The sequence below is a fragment of the Ooceraea biroi genome, chromosome 8 (assembly GCF_003672135.1).
Source record: "Ooceraea biroi isolate clonal line C1 chromosome 8, Obir_v5.4, whole genome shotgun sequence".
Lineage (NCBI taxonomy): Eukaryota > Metazoa > Arthropoda > Insecta > Hymenoptera > Formicidae > Ooceraea > Ooceraea biroi.
The window spans coordinates 12,933,813-12,957,587 of record NC_039513.1 but is presented as its reverse complement, the minus strand read 5'-3'; the positions used below and the strand labels follow the sequence as shown (position 1 = coordinate 12,957,587).

At 44.6% G+C, this 23,775-nt stretch overlaps 1 protein-coding gene across 5 annotated transcripts in view; it reads right to left on the bottom strand.

Annotated features, from left to right (window-relative positions):
- LOC105275048 (disabled homolog 2-interacting protein) overlaps positions 1–23,775 on the bottom strand; it is a 308,710-nt gene that overhangs the window by 205,496 nt on the left and 79,439 nt on the right. For 2 of the 5 annotated variants that reach the window (XM_011331676.3, XM_011331677.3), the window contains exon 1: positions 4,803–5,957. The exons of 1 other annotated variant lie outside the window; for it this stretch is intronic. The gene's annotated coding sequence lies outside the window, so the exon portion shown is untranslated. Of the gene's footprint in view, positions 1–4,802; positions 5,959–23,775 lie in introns of those variants that run through there. 2 more of the 5 variants (XM_011331678.3, XM_011331679.3) reach the window with 2 other exon arrangements.

The following is a 23,775-nucleotide window of genomic DNA, read 5'->3' as shown; positions in this document are numbered from 1 at the left end:
ATAACCGGAGTATACCGAATAAAACCTTAACAATCGCCAGGGCGCGGACCTGCGGGTTTCTTGCAACATCGATCTTAAAGTCGGACTTGTGCCCGAGGGTTCAAAGGCTTATTACGATCTGTCTTACCTTGAGAACCCACGGCGGGCAATTGAACTTTTTTTTTCGCGGCGCCGTAAAGTCACTGTTTCGTTTCTTCGCGATGACGATCCTCCCGAATACCTCGAACGCAATAACGCGGAATTGCTGCTTCTTCCCGCGGCTGGATTTCGTTCCTGAATAACGCGCGATATTGGAGAGTAATCGGAAGAATTCCGGGTTATTCTACGCGTTAGATATTGCCACGTAGCATGGAATCATTAAATTATTATCGATTATCGGAAATAAGAAATATTTTATATTTTACATTTACAAAAGATTAAACGCTGTAAATTTAGGAAAATATTAAATATGGCTTGATAATTTTCAACCAAAATTGCTATATATCTTGCCATTCACCGTACCATGTTTTGAAACACATGCTAATCTAGACGAAACTGTGTAATAAAATGACCAAACGTCTAATCCAAAAATTCCAAAGCATAATAACAGCTTTCTCGTACGAAAACCGGCACACGATATCGCGTGATGCAGCCTTGACGAAGCTGTGAAACGCCAGTTAAGTCGCTGTCTAACAGTAAAAGTCCTGCTAGACGATGATAAAACCCACCGGACTTAGAAGCACAGAAAGACTAAATCCATTTCTCGTCGCGGAAGCATGAAAAGTGTAATGTCACTTAACAGCCTTATTACACCTACTTAAGTCTCATTGCGTTGCTTAGAAGAATGACGCAAAGCAGTCAGATTTTTCAACTCACAGTTAGATACTTGCAATCTGAAAATTTAAACATTCATTCAACGCTTGAAAAGTTGAACATATTTTCTTTCCGATTTAAAGTACTTTTCTTTCCGTACAACTCCATACGGATGTAAAATTGCTTTCGTCGAGAGTGAAGAGAATTTAATCACGAGGGAGGAAGGAAGAAGTTTACCCATGAAAGAAAGAAACTTAATTTTCCTCGTAAATAGCGTTACACTGCGCGAAACACACGTGACGAGAAAAGTGATCGTCGACGTAAAAAGGATTGAAAAGTAGAGTTCTCTCGAGCTCTCGGAAGCTTCTCGCCCACGAAATAACGTGTGTATATATATATATATATATATACTATCGCGACATATATAACGTAATTAACATGCGGAACTACGTGGAATCGGCAGGTGCACCGGGCAAAAATCACGTTCGCAAGAGCGAACAGTTTCGGTGCTCGCGATTTCCGTCCTTCCTCGAAGAAGGTAGCAGCGTCGGACTTTCACGAAATGTTCGGCGAAACGACGTGGCGAGAATCGTGAATCTGGAAGCGGTTGGCAAACAGACGCGCATATGAGACAAAGAGACGAAGATCCGGCTAGTTAGCCTGCCGGTCGACCATCCACACATTTAATTATGCAAAATCTCGCGAAAACCATTTGCCGCACAAACGGACTTTATCCTGCGCTCGTCGAAGTTAGCGCGTAAAAAGAGGACACTCTTATTTGCAGCGCGCTTCATTAGGACTTGTTAATGGAGCGAGGCTGTCCTTCGTACTTATGAAAAGGATGATTGTGGCGATTATGGCATCGGCGGCGCGATTTGATGCCGCTGCCGTGTTAGTGAACGTAAAGTCGGTCGTGCGGTAATGCTTCAGCAACGTGATTAACAAACAGCAACGAGGATTCGCTATTGACCGACGCGGATATAATCAAATTCAGAATGAAACCCAGTAAAGTATCTGGATACGAGAACGTTGCACTGATGCCGAATTAAATTGAACGGAATCTTAGGAACGACGGCAAGGGAGGGAAAAGAAAGGACAGAGTTTCAGCCGGCGTTGATTAACATCCACAGCTCGATTAATTAAATCCGCTTGCCTGCGTATAAGCAGAACTACAATTAAACGGGCGACTGCGAATCGCCAAGTTGGGATTAGATAGCTTAAAGTGCCGCTGCAACACGAGCCAAGAGTTTAGAATTCATTACTCGCTCCGGAAACGCGTAGACCGGAGTTCGCAGCGAGCAGTCCGAGCGGCTAATCCCGAGTTAGCGCGGTCTGCGTAGGTCCTCTTCCTAGATTATTTCCGTATCCATCATAATGGCAGAAAGAGAGAAAAGAATTACACAGTTAGCGAGCGTTGCCTGACAGCAAACCATTTGCCGAGCATCAACCGCTTTACAAATGCACAATCCCGACTGTCGCTTTAACCGACGTCTTCAGGCTCCTAACGGACGCCAACTCCGCCGATATGAGAAACGAGAAAATGTAATAAGTCAACGTGAGATGCAATGGCACGCTCCTTCGCACTTGCGACCGATGTACAGTTACAAACGTCAATATGCGTGTGTATACGTAAATTGTCCAGGACAAAAGCGAACTAAACCCATGAATTACAAAAAAACTAGAAAGTGCATCTGCAACAGATTTTGAAAATTGCAGGTTCTCTTGGCTTCGAATCTGAACCTTTGACACGATCAAATAACGAATATCCCGAAAGTCTTGAACTGGATCAGACGATATAGATGAAGGGACTGGTTCGACCTATTCGAGCAGCTGAGAGCGATGTCGATTACGCGCTCGATGATTCAGTGAAGGACTATCAAAAATCGCGGATTGGGGGTAATCCTAACCCGGCTTTTTCGTGCTGGATTCCTAGAAGCCTCGATCGCGGGGAACCTGTCGCCGGCGACCTCGATGCGGGACGAAACTCGATACGCGCCTCGCGAAAAAGGATTCGACGTGGCGTGGAGGCGATACCTGTCACGTTCCTGCAAATCGTTTCACCTTCGATCGTGCGTTTCGGAACACGAACAGGACGCTCTTCCCGATGACGACCTCCGAATTCTGGCCGCCGACGCCCTCGCCGCGGCTGGTCTCCCTTGACCATCTTCTTTTTCTGCTTGCACTGTCGCGCGATCAGGATAAACATGCCCGAAAGAAACTTTGGATGCTCGAGGACTCGAGAGCCTTCGAGCTCGTGTGTGCGCAGGCATGCCGTCACGTTTTGCAGCTCGCGAATCAAATTTCGCATCGGAACGCTCGCCAGGATCGTCCAGGACTCCTCCTTTCGGACCGGGTGCTCCTCCCATGAAGATAGATTCGTTGCATATTGGAATGCCATATAAATGTTTAACTCATAGCGTTATATTTTCAAGAAGCTAATGGCGATAAATTGCGATTTTGTATTATAATTAAAGAATGATATTATCGTCCATCAATCACAGAGAACGTCAATTTGTAATTTCAACATCGACTCTGCATTGATGTATATTTTTTATTATATGTAGTACTTAATAAAGATGTATGTATCTTTCTGTATATTGTGATTTATTTGAAATATTCCTCCCAGTATTATTATCAAAATTGTAAAAAAATGGTTGATAATAAATATAGATTCTAAAAAATAAATAATATTTGATCTATTCCAAACCTGATATCAGGAAATATTCAATTTTACGTTCTCCAAATTTCGCACAACGGGTGTCTGCCAATCAATTTCGTTAGTTTCGGGCGGATCGCATAAAACTTCGGAAAATAAAATATATTCCAGTGCCACGTGATGACACACGCCAAATTTTCGATCGGTACCGTATCGCCGTTGCTCCGCATGTTGGAGCACACGTTTCCTACGTAACGCAACGTTTTATGGTGTACTTTAACGCCGGCAGATTTATGTTATGTTTAAGCTCTAACAAGGCAGATTTATGTTACGCTTTCGCGGCGTGGATTTATTCTTTACGTTACACTTTGACGGAACGATCAGCGTAAATTAAACGGTATTCAAAACACTTTAACGTGCATTTTTCTTCTCAAGTCGACTGACGTTCCCGCATGAACGTACCGCTCGCTCTCAGAAAGGATGAACGTGGTCGATCTTCAAATCGTCAAAATCGACGAAAGTAATATGATTCATCAATTGGCAAAATATATACAGGGTGTCCCGGGTTTTAACCGACAAACTGCGGGAGCATATTCTACTAGTGGAAATAAGAAAAAATTCTTATATCGAGTTTGCTTAGAAATGCTTTATTACAAAGTTATAAACCAATATTGAAAAGAAATATCAGATAAGTAACAACGGAACATAGTGTAGAATTTGGAAGGTCCAAGATGTTTATGTTACGTGTATTCACATGTATTCATGTTCACTATGTTGAAACGATTCAGTATGATTGTTACTTTCACAACAGTAGCTGTTAGATTTCAATCGTCGTGTGAACTAGCAATTACTATCAGAATGCCAAAAGTGTTTTCGAATGAGGAATACACCGATATTCATTTCGTGTACGGATTCTGTGACGGAAATGCACGAGCTGCCGTACGAGAGTATCAACGTAGATTTCCTAACAGGAGAGTACCAGATAGATTTAAAGCAACGAATTACTAATTCAGTTACTGAGATGCAACAAAATTTTCAGGAATGTCGTACTGTAACAAATTCTGTACTACGTCGATGTCTAGCTTGTATCGATGTGCAAGGACAACATTTTGAAATGCGTCACTAAATCATTGCGTAGATAATTTTTATTTTTGTGAAAAAATCCGTTGTTACTTATCTGATATTTCTTTTGAATATTGGTTTATAACTTTGTAATAAAGCATTTCTAAGCAAACTCGATATAAGAATTTTTTCTTATTTCCACTAGTAGAATATGCTCCCGCAGTTTGTCGGTTAAAACCCGGGACACCCTGTATATATTTCTCTTACTAACATATCCTGCAGCGACTCTTACCTCCAACCTGAAGAAAACCAATCATACACTGCAGAAAACCGTTCGTACCGAAAAGTGTCTCTCGACACTCCAATCGAATTCGCGAATCGAACTCGAAAACTCCGATCTCGCGGCACTCACTCGCGGGAGAGAGACGCACCTTCCTTCCTGTTCCTTTCTCTCTTTCTCTCTCTCTCTCTCTCCTTTCGTTCTCTTCTCGCAAGATCTATTTCACGCGAACATCTCGTGCTTTCCGGACACAGAATTTTCGCCAGTCAAGCCGGCCTCCTCGATCTTCAAAACTGTCACATTTTCCCGCTTACCCGTACCGGCGACCACAACTCCCGCGCACACACGACCAACGCGTCCCACACGATTGCCCGTCGCGGACTGACAACGCGGGACAATGCTGGCGGTCGGGACCGACCGAGCCCGTACGGAAACGGCCGAGAACCGGCCGCGCCGCGCACGAGTGTTTTACGTGCGACGACCGATTGACGGCCCGCGCGCGGCCGGAGCGGCCTGGGCTATCGATGCTTTCTGCCAATTCCGCAGGTCGACGACTCACGGAATGCCGCAGCTTTTCCGTGCGGCGTGTCCGTTCTAAACGGACGTCGCGTGAGAGAGTTCTCTCCTCTCTTCCTCCTTCCTTATGTCAGCAGCGTGACAAGATCGCGTATCAGGACGCTCTTTCCGGAGCATGCGCCGCGTCCTCGCTCCGAATTTCCGAATGCTCAAGGTTGCGGATGCGCGCGAGACTTGAATGAATTGAACGATCTGAATCTGATGATTGACCGAGGGCCAGCGGGCAGAAGAAGACGAGACGGCACGAATGCTTTGTTAAGAAAATACATTATTAACATGTTATTCGAAAAGCTGAATACCTCAATGCGCGACAGGTTTATCTTTCTAGCTCATCTTCCGCAGCATCTCCCGTTCGTGCTCGGGTTTAATCCGTGCATTCGGAGTGGTCCCGTTGGAACACCGCCAGCGACGTGCCGCTCGCAGTACCGAGCTCCACTTTCATTGTTACTCTTATCGGTGTAGAACCACGATGGTGAACACTTTCCATTTTCACCGGCAATACCGGAGCCTCGTCATCCGCAAAAGTGGATGAAAAACGAACGACCGGCGTGTGCAATTGGAGAAAACCGATTCGACTTCGTCAGCTTGAGCGTGAAAGGCGGCGACGAGGAGTTCCGCGAGATCGGTGCATCGTTATTAGCAGATTTCCCTCATTTGCTTCCCCTCGATCGACGTTAATGAAGCGTTTCGCACATATCGCGGGTGAACGTTATCCGACGCTCAAGCACGGGCTGTGTCCGCCGCGTATCGTATCAGGGATGCAATTTATTAAATGGACGTCGCGCTTTATCACGGTCGACGGCGGGACGAGACAAATTCAGGCATCGCGCGAAAGTGACGTTAAGCAACTCACGCCGCGACCTCACGGCTGGTTAAAGTGAGGTTTTCTGCACGTGCATGAGCGAACTCGAAATTTTCGTCGACAAGGACAATTTTTGCTGTGCCAGGAAACGAGAGATGTGTCTCTCTTTTAAAATATATCGAGAGAGTTTTATAGAACGAAAAACTTAAAATTAGATTTATTTCAATTTTGGTGAATCTGATGTTGTTATATAAATGTAAATGGACGAAGATGCTTTTAAAGTTGTTTTTAGTATTTCAATGTCGCTAATTAGCTAATATACTATTTTCTGTTACCGTTTTCAGTTACTTTATATTTATTATGCTTTTTTATTTTTTTGGTATTTAATTGATATTTATTTAGTCATAAATAAAAGGAAAGGAAATCCGTGTAGATATGTTTGCCTTCTTAGTAACAAATTCCTCAGGTTTCTCCCGATTTATCTAATCTATCATTGCGTTCACATCGGCTGTTTCTCCACATATTTCTCTTTATCTTTTTCTCTTTCTTAAAATTCACTTTTATCTTCTTCTCTTCAGCAGATGTCACCGTGACAAATGACAGGAGGCACGCTGGAGGTTAATGACGAACTTTCCTTGCACGAAAGAGACAGGTAATGAAAACCTTGCGTGAACAAGGAACGACAAAGACAGAGGAAAAAATTTCGCTCGCGACCGGTTCGTGATTTCCGCTTTCCAACGTCGTCGTGCTTTCAACACCAGAATGATAGAGTCGTCTCCTCATGTTCGTTAATCGAGCTACTCCCAAGTTCTACTTACAGTCAGCGTGACCGGCGACACAGAGAGTCTATAGATCGGAATCGTTCGAATATCGCGGACGTTAAATTTCGATTTCGCGAGCACACAGAACGGTCTTTATGCGGTGAATGTGAAGAGGCGACGATCAGCGCCGACGCGTATCGTCATCGCAAACATTATATGCTAAATGCGTCCGGCTGATTCCCTTCGATCATCAACGAGTAGGATATTAGTAATATTAGGCAATTAAAATTCATAATTCAGAGCAGAAACATGCGGCAAAATTTTTTCTTATCTCCATCGAAACTAAAGCGACCGAAATCGTAGCGGTGACTCCTCGCTGCACTTGCGAAAATAAAATATTTCAAGCTGGCCAGACGAGTCAGAGCGCTGTCGAGGTCGCGAGGAGAGGAACGGGGACTTTGAAGTCGAAAATAGCCAAAAATTCTTGCCATCCCGAGCAAAAAGGGAGAGAGAGAGATAAACAGATAGAGATAGAGAAGAAAAGAGAGAGTGCCTCCCTGCTCCCTCGCTAGAAAAGTAACGGTGCCGGATCGTTGAACTTGGCGCACGATGCGACGCCCATTAAGAAGAAAGAGAGCATGGGGTTCATTGTGTCGGCATCCGGGAATACAAGCTGTGTCCCTGGCCTTCTCGACAATCCGATAAGACGCGTGAGGATATTCGGGTATGAAACTCACGTGGACGTTAGATCGATATTGCGGTCCTCCGTGCGGTCGTTCTATTTATAGGAGATCCGTGATAAACGCGATGAGAGTGGCGTGAGATCAAAGGAACGCTACGGGGATTTGATGGCTGCAAAGCTGCAGAGCAGGAAATCGTTTCTTAGGCAATGATAGAGAATTGCATAATTTTTTATACATGTACAGGGCGTGTGGGAGTGTTTATAATTATAATTATTGGGTTGGCCAAAAAGTAATTGCGTTTTTTTCCAATAGATGGACATACATATCTTGAAATGTAATTAACTTCATTCTAAACCGCAAATTCATTATGTAGGTTAACAACTCACAGTTCAAGCTTGTTTTACAAAAAGAAAGTACACGATTTCGTTAACAATTGTTTGTTTGCCGTCGATTTCAAAATGGAAAATCAAAAAGAACATTTTCGTCATATTTTCTTTTATTACTTCCGAAAAGGGAAAAACGCTGTGCAAGCTCATAAAAAGTTATGTCATGTATATGGCGAAGATGCTTTAAAACTGCGGCAGTGTCAAAATTCGTTTACTAAATTTCGATCTCGAGATTTTAATGTGAAAGATGCACCACGCTCAGGAAGGCCAATCGAAATTGATGATGACAAAATAAAAGCACTGATCGGTTCCAATCGGCGTTTAACGACCCGAGAGATTGCTGAGAATCTTAACATATCGAAATCGAGTGTTGAAAACCATTTAAAACGACTTGGATACATTAGTAAGCTCGATATTTGGGTACCACATGAGCTGAAAGAAATTCATCTCACTAAGCGTATTGACATCTGCGATTCTCGTTTGAAACGTGAGGAAAATGATCGATTTTTGAAACGTATGATAACAGGCGACGAAAAATGGATCGTCTACAACAACGTCAAACGAAAAAGATGGTGGAGCAAGCGTGATGAACCTGCTGAAAGCACTTGAAAAGCAGATATTCACCAAAGAAAGATTATGCTGTCAGTCTGGTGGGACTTGTATGTGTATTTTGAGCTGCTTGCAAGGAATCAAACCATTAATTCAGACGTATACTGTCGTCAACTGGATAAATGAAATGATGCCATCAAACAGAAACGTCGAGAATTGGTGAATCGCAAAGGTGTTGTGTTTCACCATGATAACGCTAGACCACGTACAAGTTTGGTCACTCGTGAAAAATTGTTGCAGCTTGGATGGGATGTGTTACCATGATGTTACCACATCCACCATATTCGCCAGACCTGGCACCATCAGATTACCATTTGTTTCGTTCTTTGCAAAACGCCTTGAATGGTAAAACCTTTACTGCTGATGAGGATATCAAATCGTTGGTGGAATTGTTTTTTGCTGAAAAAGATAAGAACTTTTTTGAGCGCGGAATCATGAAGTTGCCTGAAAAATGGCAAAAGATAATCAAACAAAATGGACAATATATTGTTTAATAAAGTTTTTGTTTCCCATGAAAAATTCGCCTTTTATTTATATAAAAAAAAAAACGCAATTACTTTTTGGCCAACCCAATATATTTGAGAATGTCTTTATACTCTGTAACTGATTGACAAATTCGATTTGGATATCGTTAGCTTCTCCTCGCAGGTAAACGTGACTCTTTTAGAATAAACCTTTTATCCATTCAGGATTAGCCACGGTCCCAGCGCGGACCACGTTCAAGCTGAAGAATAGAGAACAAAGAGAGAAAGAGAGAGAGGAGGGAGAGAGAAGCAACTATCCACGTCAAGGCGGCACAAACTTGCACGTAGCTCGCAATAATGCGCCGCATCAGGCGCGGTCTGATGCAACGTGTAATCTCGTAAAATTCATTTCAGGGAGTCAAAGGGGCTTAACGAAATAGATGATTGCGATCGCCTGAAGTGCACGACAGGCCGGAACAGATTTTCCGCGTAATAACATTTATTAACCCGGCTGTTATGTATCGCTAATCATTTGGAGAGCACATTCACTCGCGCGACGAATACGATTGCGGAAAATAATTATGGAATGTATAATTACCCAGCTCGGATAATTATATGTTGATTATCAGGATCTTTAGCGGTCCTTTTCATGAGCAAACATTAAGAAACTTTGATCCTGTGACGATCTTGACAAGTCATTCCTCAAAGAGCGATCCTTGTAAAGACTTGCGAGTAGAAGTAACGCGTTCCGTCGAAATTGGCGTTCCGGCAGAAGTCAGAATTCAAGTTGACGCTAAGCTGAGCTAAGCAGGATTACGTCCAATCGAAGTCTGAAGCGCAGATGGCCAATCAGCCCACACGTGCCTCTAATGACAACGACGATGTCCTTTTGATAGCGCTTAATTACCTAATTACAGGTGTGAATGAATGGCATCACGCTCGGGTAACGTAATAATCTCTTTCAGGGGACATTACGGACGACGACACGCGGCATTTAAAACGATGCCGACGCGCATCGACGGGGAAAGGTTGGCCACCACCATGACCTGTGGGATTTCACGCTCTCGAAACTTGCGCGAACCACACGATCAATCTTCTCCACGAATGTTGCCGCCTTCTAATCTCGTCCAAATTCCACTGGCCTCCCTTAATCCCGCCAAGTGCGATGATGGTGAACACGCGATGTGACGTGACACCCGGGCGTACGTGTGACGAATCCACGACACGAACTTTCTCTAGGTTTAATCATGCAAATGTGGAGAATTATTACTTCGACAGAATAAATCACTCGTGCGCTCCTAAAACAAATGTAAAAATAAAAAAATTATCTCCACTTGATAATTAATCGACGGATTATTCACCTTTCGGTGCGAGCAGTCTCGAATTAAAATTCCGGCAAATCAGAAACCTCACGAAGATCACGTTTGCCGAATGCAAAGTAACATCTCTGAAGTAATTAACTTGCGCAATACCAGAGCTTTAATAATTTAACAAATAATACCCTCATCATGCTACAGAGCAAGAGCAATCTTCATTATACATATATTTTCTACATAGGAACTAATTAAAAGTCAGCGAGCGAGTTTCCGCGGGATTAGCTGACCTGGATTGCTACAAACACGTGTTCCAGGCAAAAGTTCAACTCTTGGTATTTTACCGGGTACGATTAATTGACGGTACTGGGCTCGTTTCATCAATGGGAAAGAGCTCCGATGGACGACAGAACAATGCGAAAACTTTGACAGGACGCTTTCCTGGGCCTGTCTTATATTTACCGAGAGGAGAAGGGTGAAGAGAACGGATTTGCGCTGCGTGGCTCGGCCTCTCGTTGGCTTTCCGCGAGGGCTACAATTCATCCTTCCAATCGTTCGCGCGAGTTTCACTTGGCGTGTATGCCATCGTATTTCATCCCCGGTGCGTATAAGAGACAAGGCAAAAGGAAATAGAGAGAAAGAAAGCCATTTATTATTGTGGGAGTGAGTTCTCCAAGAGCGGCCGGAGCTACACGTATCAAATGGAGGAATATAAATAATTAGAAGGGCACGATGGACCGTAAATAGAACCAACACAAATATCGTTCTCGCGTTAGACTACGATGTACAAATTTATTGAAGGCGAAGCTACGCTTTCTTCACATTTCACTCGGTGAACTCGGAGTGAAGAGAAGTCTGAAGACTGAAGGAAGAAAATCGAGTTGACATGAATAATTCAACGCAACAGTTAACAAAGAAAATTGGAGAACGCATTACTGCTCCGTAGCAGCGCTTCGCCGATATTTGCGAAAGAACCAACTCGCTTTCAAGACAGCTGGATTTATATCGCGTTCGTTCCTCTCCCTCTCTTTCTCACGAGCTAACCTGATGAAACAATGACGCGAGACTCGCGGAGCCAAGAGAACAGACGATCATGGGGAAGAGGAAAGATCGGGGGCATCGCGACGGAGGTACGGCTGGCATTTCAAGTCGCCCGACGGAGATTCGCGGCGTTTGAATAAATCTAACGGTGCACATCCGAGAGAGCCGGCGGGAGAAAACGGGAGACACCGAGGCGAGATCGAAGGAAGATGGAAAGCGGGCAACAGGAAGAAGCGGAGAGAAAGGGCACAATGCCGATCCTCCCACTGGCCATGGCATTCGGAATCGTGGCTCCTGCCTTTCCAGCAAGTACCGGGCACCGGCCGCGGCGACGCGAGAGAGAATCGGAATTTATCGCGGCCTTTCTCGTAGATCGCTCTTGTAAACGTGCTCCTCTCTCTCTGTTCGTGACACGAGGAAAACCGCGACACACGCCGGCATCGATTTCCGCTTGCGCACGTAGCGATCCGCTGTGGACGCCGAAGCAAGGAATTATTACAAGAATTCGGGCAATAAATTGCCTCGACAGAAACGAACATATCCTCGGCGCATGGACACATTGTTCACTATTCTTGATCCGCGACAGTATTTTCTTTCTCCTATATTTATAAATTATAATTTAATAATCATCAGAAGATGCAGCATCTGGATATTAAATTGAATAAATAATTTCATTAGAACGTATTATTAAGATATACTATTGTTAATTCTATGAAGACACAAACTGCGTTGCTCGCACGCAGAAAGACAGCACGCTTGAAAAATGAAACTATTAAGAAGAAAAAATCCACTCGTTTAGCATGCAGTGACGGTACTGGAAGCCGAGTCCACTTAACATATGCAAATCTTCCCCCCTCATGAATGAATGCCGAAATAGCAGTCTCATTTACTTTCACCGACCGGAATCGCTCGTTCACTTTTCATTCTCGCGATTACCGAAGCGAGATTAATCAAGCGGACAAAGCGGCATTCTCGCGGCTCGAGTGTCCTTCGTAACCGCGCGCATAAGTGCGCTCGCAATACATTTCTCCGATGTGCGGCTTCGGCCTGGTGGAAAGTTGGGGAAGACGCATAGGGGAGCCTCGTAAAGCTTCGGAGTTTCTCGATATGAAACGGCCGAAGCGAGTCCACGCGGCGCAATAACGTAATATGCCGCTTTTACTGTTTGCAGCGGAACCTATCTTCGGAAGAAACGGAAACGACGAGTCGTGACGTCGAACGCGCGCTGCACTCCGCCTGCCTGCGTTACCTGTTGTGGATGATGCATGTAAACCGCGTTACGGTTCTGTCATTAACCGCATTTACACGCGCAGCGGAGCGAGTAAGCGCGGACGTCGCGTTCCTTCCGTCTCCTCGTTTCGTGCCTCACGGGTCGTCTCCGCCAGCTAAGCGTACGAGTCCCACGGGGATTGTTGCATAAAAAATGAAAAAATGAACCGGATATCCCGTACAACGAGCCTGATTTCCCTGGACAAATATCTACGCGGCCGCCAATCGGCATTTTTCGGTCGGAGCGAAATAAAGCCGTCGCGACGCGTATTGCTGTCGACAACAAGGAATAATCATCTCCTTTGCTGCATGTCATTTCCGGTACCGCCGGATATATTGCTGGTTTTGAAGAATAGTACATCTTTATTCAATTATTAACAGGAAATGTACGAAATAGAACGCTGATCGCGATTATTACAACTTTGTATTACTAGGTTTTTCATAATTTTATATTAGAAAGCTGCAAAATATTTCGATCCGTAATATCACGGTTCCTTGAAGCAAACTTCGTCTTCTTTTTTTTCTTATACTAAGATAAGATTAACCAGCTAAGATTAACGAGGTGAATGCGATCGGCGTTGCTGCAGGCGTACTGCCCGAGCGATTCCCGTGCAGGAATTCGCACGCACATTTTTCCTGGCGAATTTCGCAAGAGCGACGTTACCCGCGAGCGATGGAAATTCAGATTGCACGAACCTCTTTTTATTTCCGCAAGTTCATAATCGCCCATAAGATTCCGAGTCGGTCGCGATCCTCGACAGCGAAGCTGGCGCGTGCATTATCGCGTGATTATTAATTTCTAGCGCGACGTACTTGGTACTTTGAGGTAAGTAACGTTCTCTCCCTCTTTCTTTCTCGGTTTTCCTAGATGTGTGTGTCCAGGTACACGTCGTGCACATAATAACTCCCTTTCTGGTTAGTGCTGCTTTTCTTGCGTTATCTCGCTCGCGCCGTCATAGTTTCTTATTAACAGCCTGGTCTGATTGCGAACCGTGGAGCATCTATCACGCTTCCACTTCTCTCTCTCTCTCTCTCTCTCTCTCTTTCTGTTGCTGCTGGCGATACACCAGGCGTCAGAAATAACTTCGTGCCTAGTTGACCGGCTCTCGAAAGAACGCATTCCCCGGATACTCATAAATCATACCTATCTGCAGTGAAGAGCCTGGGTACGGTGGAACAATGACTGATAATCGGCATTTGATACACATACGCGCGCAGACACGAGTATAAAATTACCGAAAAACATAGTGGTAGAAAGTAAATCGAACAGGAAGTAAGCAAGCTGGAGTGAGACAATCTATAACACATCTCGCGTCTAGATGCAGTAAAATAAAATCCGCGCGCACACGAGACCTGTTATCTTCCATTCGGTTCGTTCCGATCTGAAACCACTCAATTCCATGGCCATTCAATTCCAAGTTCCATCGAAAATATTATCAGAAGCGCGTCAGAACTGAGTAAGCAATTTGCACCGCGCAATTTGTACGCGCGTTTCTCCCATGCGGAGAAGCATTTCGAGACACCTGAATGCAAGGAAATTTCCGGAAAAGCGCACGGATCACCCCCGGGCATTTGCGTTATCCGCGCGTTCATACGGCGGTGTGTACGGTTGCAGTAACGTGCAATCTCGGGAACATCAAAACGCACAGGTGCGTGGCGAGCCGCGGGCGCTCCGCCGCCGCGGTATCACGGATTCCCGGCGCGAGTGCGACAAATATAACGGCAGGACGCGGACGGACGGAGCCGGCTCTAATCCGGTCGGCCTCGAAAACCTCTCCTCCGTATGCCGTTATTACTCCGGTCACCCGTTACTCGGGTATAGAGACGAATAAAAAGAGATCCGCGCCTTCGAGTGCCAGTGGGTTTGTACCGCGCGAGTGCGCGAGCATACAGCGACGTTACGTCGATCGTTGCTTCGCGCTGTCGCAAGCTCGCAAGCTCTGCAAGACGCAGCTCGCAAGAGCGGAATGAGAAATGCGTTCTCCAAATGCAACTCGAGTTTCTTTGCGGTCGCCTTCTTTGCGAGACGTTTATTTGCGACGTCTGTGTAAGATCTCGAAGGATGCAACAGTGAGATGATTGTACTCGGTATTCAATGTTGTATTGTTAGCATTCTAGTAAAAAGATTTTGTATGTTAACGGTATTACGGAACTGTCACGATCGTAGAATTGATGCGACAATGCGGATAATACGTTGCGGATAATTCTTAATTATCGTGATCGTTTGTATCTCGACATGGATGCGCTTTTCGAAAGGGAATTGCCGCTGCATCTGGAATTTTTCACTGAACATCTCCGATGCTTCCCCTTTCGCTGAATATGCACGAATATTCCAGAGGGAATATCGAAGGGGGGCGGATATAAGCGGATGAATATTCATCGATACAAACACAAAACTGCTCACGCAATCAGACAACGGTAAATCGTCCAGATCGATTACTCCCCCGACTCCGGCTTCTTTTATTTTGATGTCATCGGCACTTCATGGAGACACGAATAATCCAGACGTCGCATTTTCAAGTGAAATGTTCGAAACTTTCTGAAATATCTCTTACATATTATTTATCGTTACAATAAGAAAAACCGCGAAGCACAGCGCAACGAAGTGTCTGCAAAGTGCTTTAAAGGGAAGTGCATTTTTCTAGAAAAGAGAAAAAGACTTCAGAAAATCAATAATTTATATTAAGAGAATAATTAATAATGAAACATCGAGACAAAAAATGTCAAGACGGAAGTCCGCTTGGTATGCGCGAGTGCTCTTGCCGATCGATTGCTTAATTGACATTACGGTCCATCTCGCGTGGGTGGCGAGACGTGTGCGCGTACTCACGCACTCATCGGCGAGACCTGCCGCGCGATACCATCGCGCGAGGGACGACGAAAAAGAGAGAAAAGGGAAAGGATTCCTACCGGTCCTCGAATATCGGACACCAATCTACAAGTGGAGAACTCGCGGGAACCGGGACCACGGACGGTCGCACACGCGAGTGCTACTGTTTCCAGATGCAGCAGCTGATATCGCGAGCGCAACTCTCCTGACAGCCCTCGCACGCCTCGTTGTTAATTTGCGCCTATAATGCTTCATGTATCGTGTCAGTGACTGGACGAAGGATTGCACGTGGAACATGAAAATAAATTACATTCTAAATTGGCTAAAGATTTATTCGCGGTGGTAACGGTGCGATTAGCGGTGAGAAACGAGTTTCGAAATTCGTGAACGAGCGGCGTGGATTCACGTAATTCACGAAAGATTGCGAAAGATTGAAACAACAAGAAAGCAGTACTCTGAATCTTCGTGAATGTCATTGGGAGGTTTCGCACGGTTCTCTTGCTTTTGTCGTGCAGCAAGTGCGATTTCTTTTTGTTTTTGTGACGTAAATTGTGCAAAGAGAAATTCTTGAAGAGAAAGTTTTTTGAGGTTGATTTAATGTCGAGGAGTGGAAATCGCATGTCTCCAGCAGCTTGATGATTGTTCCTAATGTGGAAATAATCTACTTTATCAGCGATGACGGTTAGATTGTCGGTAAGAAACGCTTTCTACCTCATCGGCGATGGCTCTCTCAGGGAGACTTGGAAGCTTGAGCAAGATTGATCCAGGTGTCGTATATTACCGAGGCGACTTGTTACCTACTTCGAGCCAACGATCGCAAATAATTATTTGTGCCAGATATTTTTGCAAAAATATTTTTGTAAAAATATTCAGACCAAGCAGACGTTCAGAAATTTGTTAATAGCACACTACACCTGTATTTTTAACTGATTCTCATACATACTACTGTTATATATTTCTGAAATTTCGAATAAACTTCTAATGCACAAACTTTGACGGATTCTATATATATTATTATTAATAATACATGCTTCGAAATATTCTTCTGTAATATGGACCGTATTCAAAACACAATTGTTCCCCCTATCTTTTTCTGGAAATAAAATCCAGAAAAAGAGAGACAGATTTAGATTGAATTTAATCGACGTCGATGGAGATCGGCTCTTGTACACAAAAGCCGTACTCGTCATTTCTCCCCGAGTGATCAAGTGATCGAGTTTTACGATCATTGCACGGGCACGAAAATATTTTTCGACTCGATTGAGCGTGTCACGCGAACAATTTGCGCATGATGCGACGCGGTGCCGAGATAGAAATACTTTTTTTCGTTATTTTCCATGACCCTGACCACTGTGACTGTCATCCAACCCGCATTTCCAATGGATTTCGATGGAATTTTATAACAGCAGAGCGAGCGTCGGCTGATCGATAAATCGAAAAAATCGCAGGTCGCAGCAAAAATCGGCTAACGAAAAGTGGTGAGAGAAAGTTCGACGGAAGAAAGAGCTGCTTGAGGAAAAATTCCGTCACGCGATCATCATTTTCTTGATCATTTATTTAAGTACACGTGCATAATTATCGCGTGTCTAATGGATGAAATCATTCCGATTTGCATTCGAGCAGGCTTTTCATGATGCTTCTCGTCTCAAATGTTTGAAAAAATGCATTCATTTTGTAGGCGCATTGCAGTTAATCTTTCGTACACCAAAACTATCTCCATATTTTCTCTATTGCTTTGTATCTCGATATTTTTCACCGATTCGCTTTGCAACTATTTCCATGCTATTTTTTCTCTCTCTCTTTCTCTCGTGCTCTATGCTCGTACGATTGCACGAGCGAACTAATACAATTCAAAAAGTCGGAGTCATCGCAATATCGCTGAATATTTTTCCAGCAGCTCTCTTCACCTTTCACGCGCGTGAATTATTTTATAGGGCACGAGATAAAAGCGAGGTTGCGATCACGAGCTCTCTTTGAATTGTACCTCCCATTCGCGCGAGAACGCGCACGTCAATCTTCATTGTTCTTCACGAAAGATGAGAGCTGATTTCAACCCGTTGCTGAAGGAGATGGGAGCGAATATTTAAACCCGATTTCTCCTCTCTCTCCTCTCTCTCTTTCTCTGTTCCTCGCGAGATGCGTTTACGCCAGCCGTTCCGATTCCCGTAAAGCGTAGTAGCGAGATTGAGTGCCGGCTGACGTATCCCCGACTGACAGCAAACGCGAGGGCGTGTAAAGGGATGAAAAGGATCGCGTCGAAAGGATAGGGAAGAAAGACGAGCCGTGCGCCACGAGGCAGCTTGTTTAAGGGCGCGCTCGTGCCCTATCGATCGTCGGCCCTTGCGGATAGTCGAAACTTTCCTCGTCGCGATTACAGAGTCTTGACATTTCCAGTTACCGAATTCGCCTTATCTCCAAACTAATATCGCAAGAATTTACATATCTTGCAACGGCAGCTTCCGCGGTGCGACTATTCCGCGCGAGAATAACGTGATACGTCTCGAAAGCGCGATTCTGCTCGGATGTATACGGAGAAATGTCGCAATTTCTCAAGATAATCATATCTACGGGGATGTACGCGTAATCCGACATAAATCCGCAGAAAGCAGATTTCTTGCGCGCAAAGATACGCTCTCGCTCCGTTGATTTGCATTTGAATCTCGGTTCACCACTTTTATCAGTAGGGTGATTTTTAGAGATTAGTTTTTTCAGAGTGATTTTTGCTTTTTGCAGGAATCAATCGAAAATTGCGATTCAAACTTGAAAAAAGGAATAAATACGATTGTTTTCGACACGAACAAAACGTTAGACTGTGATGAACAGGCTTTAGATTAGCCGCAAACAAATTTTTACCCGATGCGTACGTACGCTTGATGGATTTTTTCGCAAACTGCAGTATCCGCACGATTCTGCTTCCACGCGCGCTCCCGTGTTTGATTGACGCAAACGATTTCTTTCGCTCGTAAAAGGAGGCTTTGAGTGCGCAAGGGGGATCTGCGGAGACAGTTTCCTCCAATGTACATATGGTACATCGTTGATCAAAGGATATTCTGTATGCCACGTATCGAGCCCTCCTTCGCTCAATCACAAAGGTTTCACCCGAGACCATGCACGTGCCAACATCACGTAGATAAACTCCACGGATCGTGCGGAGTGTACATTAGATACAGTCAGACAGCGCGTCCCTTTTAGCTCCCGTATTTAGCGAGGAAACCACAATCACTTAACGCGTGCGAGAATCCTGCGAGAAGAAGAGAAATAGCTACGAATAAAAAGTTTCATAAAAACTAGATTGATGTAATAAAACCAGTCATATTATCGCAGATCTCAAAAGGAAAGGTTTTTAGGTGTTACACTCGGATTTCAAAAATTTTTTTGCATGCAGGTAGGGAGGTCCCCAAATAGAAGAAAAATTATAAAAGTAGCGGCCCAAATGCATATTTGCGCGCTATGTGCGCAATTTTCGATGTTAGGTTAATTACTCAAAAATGCTATTTCCAATCGAATTCTTTACATTTTTTATTTCACCTAATGCACAACGCTTTGAAAAGAAATCAAAACCAAAATTAAAACTGAAAGAATTAAAAACCTCCCTTGACCAGATCTTTTATGTCTTCGTTATGGATTCTGATCAAATCTATTTAAAGTCGTATACAATAAATCACGCAGAAAGAGCAAACTACGATTTACGCAATGTACAATTATTCCAAATTGTGTGCATTGGCAGTTGCAGTAAAAAATTAAAAAAGTTACGATGCAAATACCATTTTTGAGCAATGGGCCTTTTATACGCACTGTGCTCGCGCGGCACGAGATTACATTAGACGCTCGTATTTTCTAAACACACACACGCGCGCGCACACACAAGTACACACACGCACACAGAAGCACATACGCACACACATACACACACACACACACACACACACACACACACACAATTATTCAAAGCAATATAAATGTGCATTAGGTGAAATAAAAACTGTAAAGAATTCGATTGGAAATAGCATTTTTGAGTAATTAACCTAACATCGAAAATTGCGCACGTAGCGCGCAAATATGCATTTGGGCCGCTACTTTTATTTTTTTCTTCTATTTGGGGACCTCCCTACCTGCATGCAAAATTTTTTGAAGTCCGAGTGTAACACCTAAAAACCTTCCCTTGTCAGTTTAAGATGATTTACAAAAATAAAAAGAAGAATCCTTCTTCCCTTCTTCTTCAAGAATATAACACGCAAGATACTTTCGTCGCGAGTGGTGGAGGGACCACATTCTCCATCGAGGCACATCAATCTCGGCAAACCTTTCGAAACCGTCACATCAGAGTGAACCATCGCGATGTCTGCACCGCCCTTTATTTACCGCGTCATCTTTGTTGAACCCGATCCTCGAGCCGGCAGTTACATAACAAAATGGATGCGTCCCCCCAAGCGCGACTTCCGCACGGGAAAGAAAGACCAGGGGAAGAAAGCGCTTTATGGAATCACGCGCTTTATCGGCTCTCTTTCAGCGCGTTTGAGTCTCGCTCGGATGAGAATCGAAGTTAATGGAAAGGGCCGCCGCGACAATACTGCGAAAGCGCAACGAAAGGGCTACCGCACACGGGGCGCGTGACCCCTTTTAATCACGGGATACAACGGGACGATTTTTCATCGTCATTCCACGAGAGGGTGATTCGTGTGACTTGCGAAGGTGATTGCAATGCGATCTCCGACGGGGAAGATCGCGAGCCAGGTGGCGGCTGAAAATGAAGGGTGCAAGCGGGGAACTGAGGTATTAAAATGTCAGCTCGCATCGTTGTGAACCTATCGGATTCGCATATCGTGCGTATGATAATGCAACCTACCGAACCACCCCTGTTGCTAGCCTGTGATCGTACCCTCCCTCGCCCGGATGTCTCCACCCTCGCGCGTCGCGCCGACATTGTTTTCGGTACGTACGAGCATCTGAAAGCCGAGGGATGTTTCACCATGAAGTTTCGACGCGCGAGAAACCCATAGACGAACATTTTCGTCAAAATGTATGGGGGAAACAACATCTATTCTCGGTCCGCGAAAAGTTTAGTAAATTATCTCGCCGCTCTCTCTTTTTCTCTTCCTGTTTCTCTCTACGCCTGTGCCGAAGCGCGTGATGAGAAATATTGGCGAATTAATGATATTTCGTACGTACATACATGATATTTCAATTAAATGTGACTAAATAATCTCTTCAGTTAGAAAATCTTGGAATTGTTCGTTAAATTAATTGATGAACTTTTTATCTTTACTAAATCCTGCGAGCGATCAAGCAAGGAACGTCGTGATGAAAACTTTGGAGCAGATGGAAATTATAAAGAATCTATTACTACAAGAAAGATCTTTTATCCAAGGATAACATGCCGTTACAGGATGATCTGTGAAATAATAAAGGCGAAAGATGTTCCGGAGGAGTAAGACTTGCAACTTTGTTACGGTATTTAAATTTTAAATTGAAAACGTTCTCAGCTTGCACGCGCAGCCCTCGTGATATCGAAGCGACGTTTGCTCGCGAACTTCTTCAGCCCTGCGGGCCCGTCTTCGCTTTGTTCCGGCGTAAGGCTCCGCGGAAATTTTGCAGATCCGCCCGCCGCGGTATCAGCTGTCATTAATTGATGTTTGCCTAGTAACGGGGAGAAGCGTGTATATTTGATCAGGCCACGTTGGAGGAACGAAAAACGAAGTTCGCGAGAAGTAATTTCAAATGATGGTAAAAATTAACGTTAAAATTTAGGCGGGAGCAATTTAATTCGCCGTTATATATTCGGCTTCTATTATTACTATGAGCTGATAAATTAATGATCATCCTGAAACAACACGCGTAATGGACTCTGAAATAACATCATGAATAATGTCGCTCTGATTACACACGCGGGCGAAATACAGCCGGCGGTGACGACTTTGAAATGCTGGAATGTGTAAATTAATTAAATTAAACATAGGCTCATGCTTCGTATCCGAATTTCCGATATTATCATCAAACAGGAAGTTCTGTTGTCTTCGATATCCATGCATACGGTAAGCTGCTCAAGACTTTTTTCTAAGAGACTGTCTCTCTAAATTCTTCTATGTACAAATTCTGAACTGCAACTTGAATGCATAATGCATTATATTGCTGATGATATTTTTTTAAACTGACTCGACGATATCGGTATTCGAAGTATTAAATTAAGAAAAAAGTTTGCGATCTATCTACATCAGTCTTCGGAGTCGATGTTTTTAGGTATGACGAATGAACGCCCTTACTTCAGACACGACAGTAGCAACAAGATCGATGTTGCTACCTGGCTTAATATAAGCGCATCTAACGAGATAAAAAGAGTTTCAGAAAGTACTCTGTATCTTAAAGACGAGCGCCGCACACGCTAGATTTTCGAACAGATTCCTGCGAAAATGCATTACTCCATGCGGAAACCGTTACAGGTAAAAAAAACATGTGAACCCTATAATATAGATTTTTAGCAGACGATATTAGGGATATTACTCCACAATCTTTCTTCTGCATTTTTAAATATATCCCGAAACTAGGTCTACAAGGATCATTTCCATTCGAGTCCGTTCACCAAAGCGATCTCGATCAGTCACTCGCAGGAGGATGTAGACCTCCGGCGCGAGAGGGTTTTCGCTTCGCCCCAGTTGGCCGCGATATTTTCCGCGCCGAGAGCATCGCTCGCGCGCGCGCGCGAGCGGCAGAGGAGCGCACCTGACGCGCTTCCGTCGCCGGCGCTGAAAAGACCCGGATTCGGTGATCCGTCTTAATCGGTGCCAGCGTTCCCGGATGTGACGGCACGATGAACAAACGGCGTCGTTGCGCCGCGGCGCTCACGTCGGTTGTATAACCCCCGCCCTACCCGCCACAACCACCACCACTACCACCAGCACCATTACCACCCCCGCGTTTCCACCGCCGCCGCCACCATCTCTCAGCATCCCTTTTAGTCTTAGCCGCCGGCTATACATAAACTATACACCCCTGGTGGTAGCGACAAGCAACGACCCCGACTCTCCCTGTGTGCGCGGCGCCGCGGGGGCTGCCTACCCCCGCGCGCGCCCTGCTCGTTCGGGCATGAAAATTCCGCACTCCTCGTTGCACAGAATCATCCCCCGTCCATCGATCGTGCCGGCCCATCGTTCCGTTGGACCGCGAGAGAGTCGAGGGAAAGGAGGAAAAAAAGGAACAGTGAAAGAGAGAAAGAGAGAGAGAGAGGGTGAGAGAGAGAAACGGATGAAAACATGGGGAATGTGCACGAGATCGCCGACGTACGCGGGGAGCGGAACTCCCCGTAAAGTAGCCAGGAGTAAAGAACCCGAGCGACGCGCGTGAACTCAGTAAAAAAAAGGAATAATAATGAAATCGCACCCCGGGACCAAGCTGCGCGGATAATGAGGGGTTAATAACCTTCGTCGGAAGGGCAATTGATTTCGTGTAACCGAGCATTATCTTGTTTAACACTCGTTCTCTCCGCGGGAATGCACCTGACGGTTGTGAGAGTAAACGTTGACTCTCGATGCTCAAATTTAAGCGACCAGGGGATGCTCGAAGTACTCGACTCGATTGTTAGTCACATCTTTCCCTTCAAAAAGTAACATTTAAATTTGTTTTAAATTTGTTCACGGTTTAGTCAAGCTTAAGTTTCTCGGTCGAGATTATTGTGAGCGGAGCGAGTGTTTCGACCAAGAGATAATCGCGTTATTTAGAGCTCGCACATGCTCTCCGATAGAACGATCGTTAGTGGGCGCATTAGCGATCGGGGCGACCGTAAATTCGAAAGGGACCGCGCTGCGAACAATGGCGAAACAATTTCGTAACAAACTGCAGATAGAAGTCCCCGGGTAAGCCAGAACTCGCGTAATAGCGGTGAGAGGGAGCCGACAGCCGGGTCACAAAACGCATTCTGACTGGCGTATGATGCATTGCATGCCCAGCTTGTTAGAACTTTCCTCCCTTCGCGCCCCTTTCCATAATCCGGATGTTCAGTTTGTGCAAATGGAGATATCGTGAACTGAAAATATTTTTCCGTGCAAGTTACAAGAAGGATTACATGGTATAAAAATTAAAGAAGGTTTTTTATCTTCACGCGCGAAAGAAAGAAACGTAATAATAATTCATAAAATACGGCAACAAATTTCTACAAATGTCAAGCGTTCTTGCTTTCGTCAAGGAAAAAAGAAAACAAACTACAGAGGATTTATCCCAACGCGCTATATGAAACCAACGTCCACCAGGGAAATGTGCA